Source organism: Coregonus clupeaformis, unplaced genomic scaffold (assembly GCF_020615455.1).
Source record: "Coregonus clupeaformis isolate EN_2021a unplaced genomic scaffold, ASM2061545v1 scaf2615, whole genome shotgun sequence".
In the NCBI taxonomy this organism is placed as follows: domain Eukaryota; kingdom Metazoa; phylum Chordata; class Actinopteri; order Salmoniformes; family Salmonidae; genus Coregonus; species Coregonus clupeaformis.
The window spans coordinates 54,449-67,457 of record NW_025536069.1 but is presented as its reverse complement, the minus strand read 5'-3'; the positions used below and the strand labels follow the sequence as shown (position 1 = coordinate 67,457).

Sequence of the window (13,009 nt, the reverse complement as noted above, 5' to 3'; positions counted from 1 at the left end):
GGTAGGTCCTGTTGCCGCTTGTTACGCTGCTTGGTCCTCTTGTGGTGGGTTTTTCTGTCACGGTCGTCTATGTCGTCTAAGTATGACCAAGGCGCAGCGTGTCCAAGAAACATGATTTTTATTAATAAACGTTATAGAACTACAAAACAAAAGACGACTCAATGAAGTCCACGGTACACAGACCGAAACGGAACAAAAACCCACAACCTACATGCGAACACAGACAGAATAAATATGGCTCCCAATCAGAGATAACGAGCCGACAGCTGACACTCGTTACCTCCGATTGGGAGTCACACGACACCACAATTAACACACCCAAAACACAACCAACCGAATACACCCTTACAACCAACCCCACAACAAATACCCAACAAAACAAATACACCCTGGCTCAAATCCAAAAGTCCCGGAGCCAGAGTGTTACAAGTATTGATGTCCCCCAGGAGAGCAGCAGCAGGTTGCACGTTGTTCCCCATCTCCTCAGCACACAGATCAACCTTGACATTGACCTTGACATAAATAACGTATGTGGAACGTTACTACAACATACCAGCAACGACACGACAGGAAGAGCGCCGTGCGTGACACATGTAACAGCAGCTGGAGGAGTGGCCAAACCTCAAGCTAAACACAACAGAAATAACCAGGCAACACCACATAATGCTAAGGCTGACACACACACGTTCCCTTTTATAAACCGGGTGACTCGAGCCCTGAATGCTGATTGGCTGAAAGCTGTGGTATATCTGACCGTATAACATGGGTCACGTTGAGGGAGGAGGTCAGAGACCTGGCCGTGTGGTGCCAGGATAACAACCTCTCCCTCAACGTGACCAAGACAAAGGAGATGATTGTGGACTACAGGAAAAAAAAGAGGACTGAGCACGCCCCCCATTCCTCATCGACGGGGCTGTAGTGGAACAGGTTGAGAGCTTCAAGTTCCTTGGTGTCCACATCACCACGAACTATCATGGTCCAAACACACCAAGACAGTCGTGAAGAGGGCACGACAAAGCCTATTCCCCCTCAGGAGATTGAAAAGATTTGGCATGGGTCCTCAGATCCTCAAAAATTATACAGCTGCACCATCGAGAGCATCCTGACTGGTTGCATCACCGCCTGGTATGGCAACTGCTTGGCCTCCGACCGCAAGGCACTACAGAGGGTAGTGCGTACGGCCCAGTACATCACTGGGGCCAAGTTTCCTGCCATCCAGGACCTCTATACCAGGCGGTGTCAGAGGAAGGCCCTCAAAATTGTCAAAGACTCCAGCCTCCCTAGTCATAGACTGTTCTCTCTGCTACCGCACGGCAAGCGGTACCGGAGTGCCAAGTCTAGGTCCAAAAGACTTCTCAACAGCTTCTACCCCCAAGCCTTAAGACTCCTGAACAGCTAATCATGGCTACCCGGACTATTTGCACTGCCCCCCACCCCATCCTTTTACGCTGCTGCTACTCTGTTAATTATTTATGCATAGTCACTTTAACTCTACCCACATGTACATATTACTTCAACTACCTCAACTAGCCGGTGCCCCCGCACATTGACTCTGCACCGGTACCCCCCCTGTATATATAGCCTCCCTACTGTTATTTTATTTTACTTCTTGCTCTTTTTTTCTCAACACTTTTTTGTTGTTGTTTTATTTTTACTTTTTTTGTTAAAAATAAATGCACTGTTGGTTAAGGGCTGTAAGTAAGCATTTCACTGTAATGTCTGCACCTGTTGTATTTAGCGCATGTGGCCAATCAAATTTGATTTGATTTGATTTGAAATGTATTTTGACTGTTCGAATTACGTTGGTAACCAGTTTATAATAGCAATAAGGCACCTCTGGGGTTTGTGGTATAGGGCCAATATACCACAGCTAAGGGCTGTATCGAGGCACTCCGCGTTGCATCGTGCTTAAGAACAGCCCTTAGACGTGGTATATTGGCCATATACCACACCCCCTCGGCCTTATTGCTTAAATATAGATGTACTGTACAGCACTAAGACAGCCATGACATTATTTGGAGAGACCACAAAGACTTATAGAGAAGCTATATAATTGATAGACTAAATCCAATAGACTGAGTCAAATACCTTTATACCTGGTTACAATGAACTGTAGTTCACTGTGAAATGACCTGTGACTAGGGTTGCAAAATTACAGTTACTTTCCCCAAAATTCCCAGAAATCCCTGTTGGAAGATTCCAGAAATCAGAACGGAATAAGCAGAAAATCTGGAATCCGAAAAAAGAAGGAAAAAAAGAAACCCTACTGGTGACCTTTGACCTAGCTGGATGACCTTTACTTGGGTGTCAAACCTGGGGGGAAGGCCAAAGTGCAGGATCCAGTTGAGTCTGGCACCAAGTAGGACCACAACATCAGACTGGAGCAGAGCTCTGCAGTCCCCACCAAGACCATAGAACCAGTAGGATAGGAAGAGGAGGAGGAGGAGGAGGAAGAGAGGAGGAGGAGGATAGGAAGAGAGGAGGAGGAGAGCAGGGACAAAACAAAATGTAATGAAAAGAGGCTAGTTATAGGAGTGTGTAGTTGTTTGATTGACACCAGTTTACATTGACATGACCTGGCCAGGAGAGACTAGTTATAGATAGGGATTTCAGGAGTTTCCTGGTCCGTTCAAATGGTCAGGGGAAATTCTTGGTCCTACTTATACAGTCAATGGTCTGTACATGAATATGATGCCAGCTGAGAGAAGGAGAGGCTGACCTGGAGCGGGCAGCAGCAACACAGTTGGGGTGATCGTCAGGCAGCACCCCTTTACCCATGGGGTGGGCAGGAAGGGCAGGTCACACCCCTCCACCAGCTCCTTCAGAGCCCCCTCTGCTCTTCAATGGGCTGCACCTGCAGAGGGACACAGACAGAGGGCACTGCCACATGGATTTCAACAGACTGGCCTTCACAACTGGGATGCATTCAGCTGAGCAAAACGTTGTGCAACGTTCAGATAGAAATACAGCATGTAGAAGCGAACGTGCCTCTCGGACAGGTAGAATGAGAAATCATGTCAACAACATTTGTCGACTGAACGTGGCCCAGTTTTCAACTGAACCGTGGTACAGTGCTATATGTGTTACAGTGCGTCTCAGCTGGCTATTGATCTCTCTTGACAGACGCACGTAACATAACTGGAAGTAGCGTCTGTCAACAGACTGGGATGTGACAACTTTGTTCGGTACGGCTGATTTTTCACCACTAATCATTTGGACAAATCCCGATTTCGCAGGTGCTCGCATCTTTTCAATTTCAGAACGGAGGGGACATTTGGCCCATAAACTTGCCTGAAACTTGCAGAGAGTTTCGCGTTTAGGGGGTGGAGAGTTCGCAAGTGGCGTTAGTATCTTTCTCTTAACATCTCCCCAGACCTTATCCAAGTATCTGACGCAATTATGCAAGATTTTAGTTCTGTTTCCCCCAGATTATCTGGCTATTAAAAAAGCAATCCCTACCTTTGCCAATGATGAGTAAAGGCCGTTTGGCTCCTTTCAGGACCGCCAGTGCTTCTGTGATCGCCATATGGTCAGCCATACTCACAGGAGGAGGTGGACTACAGGGCACCTCTCTGACAAAGGAAATAATAAATAATAGGTCAAACATTAAACATGTTACCTAGCAACTTTATTGCATATGTAAATAAACCATGAAGGTCTATCGAGGCTTATTGCTATTCCCTGATGAGAATATTTTGATATAGTGCTATATTTTCTAAGTAATTTAATTTCTGGTTCACTTCAGACGTTGAAAGGTATAACAAGATAAAATAAAAATGACTACGGTGATGTGAATTCAGAGGTATACATATTCAACAGTAACACATTAGTATACATTTTAAATGGATGAAAGACAGTGATGGCCACTAACCTGGCTCTGCTCCTGTCCAATTTAGCATTGACCATGTCCCCAGATATGTCTACGTATACAGCACCTGGACGTCCATACATGCTAGTGCGTGCTGCCTTAGACAGACCAAACACCCTTCCATTCAGATCAATTAAGGCTGTGCTGTGCCCTTATGAAGCAGTTAAGGTACCTTGCTAAGCTGGAAAATTAGAGGTCAGAAAACAGACAATTGCAGGTGATACCAAATGATATGAAGAGGACTACACAGAGGGAGTCAGAGTAGACTGTATACCTTCTCTACCACTGAGGAGATCATATCCAGACTGCTAGACCTAGCAGAGAACTTACTGTACAATCTGCATGCCTCCACCTGACAGAGAAAGAGGACCACAAATAACAAATGATTTCCTCTTTCAGCAATTAAAACTGCTAGGGCCAGTTTCCCAGACAGAGATTCTCTATTGAGTTTGCTTTTTTAGGCCATGACTAGGCTTAATCTGTGTCCCGGGATACCATCCCCTACTGTTCAATAGTCAGAAATGTCATGGTTGAATCGGTACCTGTGGAAACTCTTGAAACGCCCCAGTGGTCTCTTGGTTTTGATCAGAGGAGCCTCCAATAACAATCACAGGCCTACAGAGAGAGAGGTATCACACAATGACATCAACTGACAAGCTGAGATAGTTTGGAGTCCTCAGATCATTTTTTGCAGTGTGCGGATAGCATCCCTTCTTTTGAAAGGACCACTGAACATGAGTAGTAGGGTCTTCTGTTTGTGGAGTTCTAGAGGAACACTACGCAGTGCATTCTGGGTGATTCTGGGAAAAAGCGCGCTCTCCTCCAAGGAGTGAATGTCCCGAGACAGAAGAGTCATTTTCCTGTGCGTTTTTGCTGCCAACTTTACTTTATTTTCCTTTTTTCCATCGCAACTTTTTTCCCTCATTCAACTTTTTCACTCCGGACGCTTTATCTGGACATGGTTCGTCAACATCTTCAACAGCCGAAGCTAAGTAGTAACATTAACATGATGTCTTCTAATTGCAGTCGCTGTACTCATAATATACAGGAGAACGATCGCCTTACGGCGAGAATAGCTGTGCTACAAGCCCAGCTTCAGACGCAATCGTTAGGCAAGGGTAATTTCAGTGTAGGAAAGGAAGAAACAGCGTCTGTGCCACCAGTAAGTACAGATAGTAACGTTAGTATAAATCCCCCGCACAGTCCCCGAGCGGACAACTTTCTCATGGCTTCTGGAGGGAAATACTGTTGGAATGCTCAACCGTGTCGCTCATTCAGCCGACAGAAACTTTCAACCGGTTTTCCCCATTATGTAGCGAGTCGGAGTCTGAGTCTGAGTCTTCTCTTGTCTCTACTCCTCCCAAGTTACGGGTCTGAGACGCCGAAGGCTCCCACCATTAGCTCTGACAAATTGAAAACCCTAGTCATTGGCGACTCCATTACCCGCAGTATTAGACTTAAAACGAATCACCCAGCGATCATACACTGTTTACCAGGGGCAGGGCTACCGACGTTAAGGCTAATCTAAAGATGGTGCTGGCTAAAGCTAAAACTGGCGAGTGTAGAGAGTATAGAGATATTGTTATCCACGTCGGCACCAACGATGTTAGGATGAAACAGTCAGAGGTCACCAAGTGCAACATAGCTTCAGCGTGTAAATCAGCTAGAAAGATGTGTCGGCATCGAGTAATTGTCTCTGGCCCCCTCCCAGTTAGGGGGAGTGACGAGCTCTACAGCAGAGTCTCAGCACTCAATCGCTGGTTGAAAACTGTTTTCTGCCCCTCCCAAAAGATAGAATTTGTAGATAATTGGCCCTCTTTCTGGGACTCACCCACAAACAGGACCAAGCCTGACCTGCTGAGGAGTGACGGACTCCATCCTAGCTGGTGGGGTGCTCTCATCTTATCTACCAACCTAGATAGGGCTCTAACTCCTCTAGCCCCACAGTGAAATAGGGTGCAGGCCAGGCAGCAGGCTGTTAGCCAACCTGCCAGCTTAGTGGAGTCTGCCAATAGCACAGTCAGTGTAGTCAGCTCAGCCATACCCATTGAGACTGTGTCTGTGCCTCGACCTAGGTTGGGCAAAACTAAACATGGCGGTGTTCGCCTTAGCAATCTTATTAGGATAAAGACCTCCTCCATTCCTGCCATTATTGAAAGAGATCGTGATACCTCACATCTCAAAATAGGGTTACTTAATGTTAGATCCCTCACTTCAAAGGCAGTCATAGTCAATGAACTAATCACTGATCATAATCTTGATGTGATTGGCCTGACTGAAACATGGCTTAAGCCTGATATATTTGCTGTGTTAAATGAGGCCTCACCTCCTGGTTACACTAGTGACCATATTCCCCGTGCATCCCGCAAAGGCGGAGGTGTTGCTAACATTTACGATAGCAAATTTTAATTTACAAAAAAAAAATGGCGTTTTCGCCTTTTGAGCTTCTAGTCATGAAATCTATGCAGCCTACTCAATCACTTTTTATAGCTACTGTTTACAGGCCTCCTGGGCCATATACAGCGTTCCTCTCTGAGTTTCCTGAATTCCTATCAGACCTTGTAGTCATAGCAGATCATATTCTAATTTTTGGTGATTTTAATATTCACATGGGAGAAGTCCACAGACCCACTCCAAAAGTCTTTCGGAGCCATCATCGACTCAGTGGGTTTTGTCCAACATGTCTCTGGACCTACTCACTGCCACAGTCATACTCTGGACCTAGTTTTGTCCCATGGAATAAATGTTGTAGATCTTAATGTTTTTCCACAAATCCTGGACTATCGGACCACCATTTTATTATGTTTGCAATCGCAACAAATAATCTGCTCAGACCCCAACCAAGGAGCATCAAAAGTCGTGCTATAAATTCTCAGACAACACAAAAATTCCTTGATGCCCTTCCAGACTCCTTCTGCCTACCCAAGGACGTCAGAGGACAAAAATCAGTTAACCACTTAACTGAGGAACTCAATTTAACCTTGCGCAATACCCTAGATGCAGTTGCACCCCTAAAAACGAAAAACATTTGTCATAAGAAACTAGCTCCTGGTATACAGAAAATACCCGAGCTTTGAAGCAAGCTTCCAGGAAATTGGAACGGAAATGGCGCCACACCAAACTGGAAGTCTTCCGACTAGCTTGGAAAGACAGTACCGTGCAGTACCGAAGAGCCCTCACTGCTGCTCGATCATCCTACTTTTCCAACTTAATCGAGGAAAATAAGAACAATCCAAAATTTATTTTGATACTGTTGCAAAGCTAACTAAAAAGCAGCATTCCCCAAGAGAGGATGGCTTTCACTTCAGCAGTAATAAATTCATGAACTTCTTTGAGGAAAAGATCATGACCATTAGAAAGCAAATTACGGACTCCTCTTTGAATCTGCGTATTCCTCCAGGGCTTAGCTGTCCTGGATCTGCACAGACTCTGCGAGGGCCTGGGATCGGGAGAGACACTTAAGTGTTTTAGTACTATATCTCTTGGACACAATGATGAAAATAATCATGGCCTCTAAACCTTCAATGCTGCATACTGGATCCTATTCCTACTAAACTGCTGAAGGAGCTGCTTCCTGTGCTTGGCCTCCTATGTTGAACATAATAAACAGCTCTCTATCCACCGGATGTGACCAAACTCACTAAAAGTGGCAGTGATAAAGCCTCTCTTGAAAAAAGCCAAACCTTGACCCGGAAAATATAAAAAACTATCGGCCTATATCGAATCTTCCATTCCTCTCAAACATTTTAGAAAAAGCTGTTGCGCAGCAACTCACTGCCTTTCTGAAGACAAACAATGTATACGAAATGCTTCAGTCTGGTTTTAGACCCCATCATAGCACTGAGACTGCACTTGTGAAGGTGGTAAATGACCTTTTAATGGCGTCAGACCGAGGCTCTGCATCTGTCCTCGTGCTACTAGACCTTAGTGCTGCTTTGACACCATAGATCACCACATTCTTTTGGAGAGACTGGAAACCCAAATTGGTCTACACGGACAAGTTCTGGCCTGGTTTAGATCTTACCTGTCGGAAAGATATCAGTTTGTCTCTGTGAATGGTCTGTCCTCCGACAAATCAACTGTACATTTCGGTGTTCCTCAAGGTTCCGTTTTAGGACCACTATTGTTTTCACTATATATTTTACCTCTTGGGGATGTTATTCGAAAACATAATGTTAACTTTCACTGCTATGCGGATGACACACAGCTGTACATTTCAATGAAACATGGTGAAGCCCCCAAAATTGCCTCGCTAGAAGCCTGTGTTTCAGACATAAGGAAGTGGATGGCTGAAAACTTTCTACTTTTAAACTCGGACAAAACAGAGATGCTTGTTCTAGGTCCCAAGAAACAAAGAGATCTTCTGTTAAATCTGACAATTCATCTTGATGGTTGTAAAGTCGTCTCAAATAAAACTGTGAAGGACCTCGGCGTTACTCTTGACCCTGATCTCTCTTTTGACGAACATATCAAGACTGTTTCAAGGACAGCTTTTTTCCATCTACGTAACATTGCAAAAATCAGAAATTTTCTGTCCAAAAATGATGCAGAAAAATTAATCCATGCATTTGTTACTTCTAGGTTAGACTACTGCAATGCTCTACTTGTGACACTCTGGCTCCACGGACCTTGATATTTGAGCCAGGGTTGTTTAGTTTCATTGTTTGGGTGTATTTTCTATGTTGGGGATTTCTGGTTGTGCATTTTCTATGTTTGGTTAATTGTTCTTGATTAGTCGTATGACTCCCAATCGGAGGTAACGAGTGTCAGCTGTCGGCTCGTTATCTCTGATTGGGAGCCATATTTTACTCGTGTGAGTTCACTTTGTGTTGTGGGTTATTGTTTCTTTGTTGCTGTTAGTAGTATTCAGTATAGAACTTCACGGATCGTCATTTGTTGTTTTCTTCGTGGTTGCTTTAAGTTAATAAAGTCATCATGTTCACTCGTAACGCTGCGCATTGGTCTCCTCCTTCAGACGATCGTGACAGAATAACCCACCAAAAAGGACCAAAGCAGCGCGTCCAGGAGCAAGGGGTCTGGACACAGGAGTTATGGATGCCTCCTAAGGACTTTTGGACATGGGAGGAGATTCGGGCTGGAAAGGGTCCTTGGGCACAACCTGGGAGGAACATCATCGCCCCGTGAAGAGCTGAGGCAGCTGCAGCCGAGAGGAGGTGGTCTGAGGAGGAATATCACCGCCTCGTGAAGAGCTGAGGCAGCTGCAGCCGAGAGGAGGTGGTATGAAGAGGAAGCGCGGAGTCGAGGCTGGAAGCCCGGGGTTACTCCCCAAAACATTTTTGGGGGGCACATGGCTTGGGCGCCTGGGCAGCAGGAGGCTGCCACAGGGAGAAAAGGAGAGAAGGCTATCGGATTATGGGAGCCATTGGCTAGTAGAGGGAGGGAAGTTGTTGTGGCACGGCATGAGAGACTGAAGTGTGTTCCCAGTCTGGTCCGGTCCGTTCTTGATCCCCAGTTAAGGCCAGTGGTGGGTGTTCCCGGACGGTCCGGCCTGTTCCTACTCCACGCACCAGGTCCACGATGTAGCGCCGCCAGCCGGCCTGAACTGGCCGTCTGCCCAACGCCGTCTGAACTGGCCGTCTGCCCAACGCCGTCTGAACTGGCGTCTGCCCAACGCCGCTGAACTGGCCGTCTGCCCAACGCCGTCTGAACTGCCCGTCTGCCCAACGCCGTCTGAACTGCCCGTCTGCCCAACGGCGCCTGAACTGCCCGGCTGCCCAACGCCGTCTGAACTGCCCGTCTGCCCAACGCCGTCTGAACTGCCCGTCTGCCCAACGCCGTCTGAACTGTCCGTCTGCCATGAGCCTTCAGAGCCGTCCGCCAGACCGGAGCCGCTAGAGCTCTCCGCCAGACAGGATCAGCCAGAGCCTTCCGCCAGACAGGAGCAGCCAGAGCCTTCCGTCAGACCGGATCAGCCAGAGCCTTCCGCCAGACAGGAGCAGCCAGAGCCTTCCGTCAGACCGGATCAGCCAGAGCCTTCCGCCAGACAGGATCAGCCAGAGCCTTCCGCCAGACAGGATCAGCCAGAGCCTTCCGCCAGACAGGAGCAGCCAGAGCCTTCCGTCAGACCGGATCAGCCAGAGCCTTCACGCCAGACAGGAGCCGCTAGAGCTCTCCGCCAGACAGGATCAGCCAGAGCCTTCCGCCAGACAGGATCAGCCAGAGCCTTCCGCCAGACAGGATCAGCCAGAGCCTTCCGCCAGACAGGAGCAGCCAGAGCCTTCCGTCAGACCGGATCAGCCAGAGCCTTCGCCAGCCATGAGCAGCCAGATCCGTCAGCCAGCCAGAGCAGCCAGATCCCTCAGCCAGCCATGAGCAGCCAGATCCTCAGCCAGCCATGAGCAGCCAGATCCGTCAGCCAGCCATGAGCAGCCAGACCCGGTCAGCCAGCCATGAGCAGCCAGATCCGTCAGCCAGCCACGAGCAGCCAGATCCGTCAGCCAGCCATGAGCAGCCAGATCCGTCAGCCAGCCATGAGCAGCCAGATCCGTCAGCCCGCCAGGATCCGCCAGATCCGTCAGCCAGCCAGGATCCGCCATCTAGTCAGGTACGCCCCTGAGTCCGGTGCTGCCCCTTAGCCCGGTACTGCCCCCTTAGTCCTGTACTGCCCTTGAGTCCGGTACTGCCCCGTAGGCCGGTGCTGCCCCTTAAACCAGTGGGGGTCATTTGGAGGAACCTACGTAAGCGGGTAGTGACGATGGTGGGGGTGGTGGTCTAGGCCGAGCCAGAACCGCCACCGAGGACAGACGCCCACCCAGACCTCCCCGAGACTGGATGCTGGTGCGCCTGAGGCTCGCACCTTTAGGGGGTAATGTGACACTCTGGCTCCACGGACCTTGATATTTGAGCCAGGGTTGTTTAGTTTCATTGTTTGGGTGTATTTTCTATGTTGGGGATTTCTGGTTGGCATTTTCTATGTTTGGTTAATTGTTCTTGATTAGTCGGCATGACTCCCAATCGGAGGTAACGAGTGTCAGCTGTCGGCTCGATATCTCTGATTGGGAGCCATATTTATACTGTGTGAGTTCACTTTGTGTTGTGGGTTATTGTTTCTTTGTTGCTGTTAGTAGTATTCAGTATAGAACTTCACGGATCGTCATTTGTTGTTTTCTTCAGTGGTTGCTTTAAGTTAATAAAGTCATCATGTTCACTCGCAACGCTGCGCATTGGTCTCCTCCTTCAGACGATCGCGACACTACTTTCCCATTCCGGATAAAGCACTAAATAAACTTCAGTTAGTGCTAAATCGGCTGCTAGAATCCTGACTAGAACCAAGAAATTTGATCATATTACTCCAGTGCTAGCTTCCCTACACTGGCTTCCTGTTAAGGCAAGGGCTGATTTCAAGGTTTTACTGTTAACCTATAAAGCGTTACATGGGCTTGCTCCTACCTATCTTTCCGAGTTGGTCCTGCCGTACATACCAATACACGCTACGGTCACAAGACGCAGGCCTCCTAATTGTCCCTAGAATTTCTAAGCAAACAGCGGGAGGCAGGGCTTTCTCCTATAGATCTCCATTTTTATGGAACAGTCTGCCTACCCATGTGAGAGACGCAGACTCGGTCTCAACCTTTAAGTCTTTACTGAAGACTTATCTCTTCAGTAGGTCATATGATTGGAGTGTAGTCTGGCCCAGGAGTGTGAAGGTGAACGGAAAGGCTCTGGAGCAACGAACAGCCCTTGCTGTCTCTGCCAGGCCGGTTCCCCTCTCTCCACTGGGGTTCTCTGCCTCTAACCCTGTTACAGGGGCTGAGTCACTGGCTTGCTGGTGCTCTTTCATGCCGTCCCTAGGAGGGGTGCGCCACTTGAGTGGGGTTGAGTTACTGACGTGATCTTCCTGTCTGGGTTGGTGCCCCCCTTGGTTTGTGCTGTGGTGGAGACCTCTGTGGGCTATACTCGGCCTTGTCTCAGGATTGTAAGTTGGTGGTTGAGGATATCCCTCTAGTGGTGCGGGGGCTGTGCTTTGGCAGAGTGGGTGGGGTTATATCCTTCCTGTTTGGCCCTGTCCGGGGGTTTCTTCGGATGGGGCCACAGTGTCTCCGGACCGCTCCTGTCTCAGCCTCCAGTATTTATGCTGCAGTAGTTTATGTCGGGGGCTGGGGTTAGTTGGTTATACCTGGAGTACTTCTCCTGTCTTATCCAGTGTCCTGTGTGAATTTAAGTATGCTCTCTCTAATTCTCTCGTTCTCTGTTTCTCTCTGAGAACCTGAGCCCCTAGGACCATACGTCAGGACTACCGGGCATGCTGACACCTTGCTGTCCCCAGTCCGCCTGGCCTTGCTGCTATTCCAGTTTCAACTGTTCTGCCTGCGAGTCCGAAACCCCCTACCTGTCCCAGACCTGCTGTTTTCAACTCTTAATGATCGGCTTGAAAAGCCAACTGAGAGACCTGAGCCCTAGGACCATTCGTCGGGACTACCGGCCGTGGTGACTCCTTGCTGTCCCCAGTCCGCCTGGCCTTGCTGCTATTCCAGTTTCAACTGTTCTGCCTGCGGTTATGGAACCCCCTACCTGTCCCAGACCTGCTGTTTTCAACTCTTAATGATCGGCTATGAAAAGCCAACTGAGATTTATTCCTGATTATTATTTGACCATGCTTGTCACTTATGAACATTTTTGAACATCTTGGCATGGTTCTGTTATAATCTCCACCCGGCACAGCCAGAAGAGGACTGGCCACCCCTCATAGCCTGGTTCCTCTCTAGGTTTCTTCCTAGGTTTTGGCCTTTCTAGGGAGTTTTTCCTAGCCACCGTGCTTCTACACCTGCATTACTAGCTGTTTGGGGTTTTAGGCTGGGTTTCTGTACAGCACTTCGAGATATTAGCTGATGTACGAAGGGCTATATAAAATAAAATTGATTGATTGATTGATTGGAGTTCTAGCATACCAGCAGTTCATGTTAGCGTTGGCCATTCCACCAAGTGAATGGATGAGTCCCGGTCCAGACACAACCAGACATGCACCTGGACTGGAGAGGAACAGACAGACAGAGGGAAAGACAGGAAGACAGGCAGACAGACACACAAAGGGTCAGACAGACAGGCAGACATAATTAGCAATGCAAAAAAGCTATGAAACTGACCCTCACACACTACACGCTCCTGTAGTCTATGTAAGGG

General features: G+C 48.0%; 1 pseudogene; it reads right to left on the bottom strand.

The window, feature by feature from the left end:
* Positions 1-2,162: 2,162 nt before the first annotated feature.
* Positions 2,163-13,009, bottom strand: LOC121563687 (annotated as a pseudogene).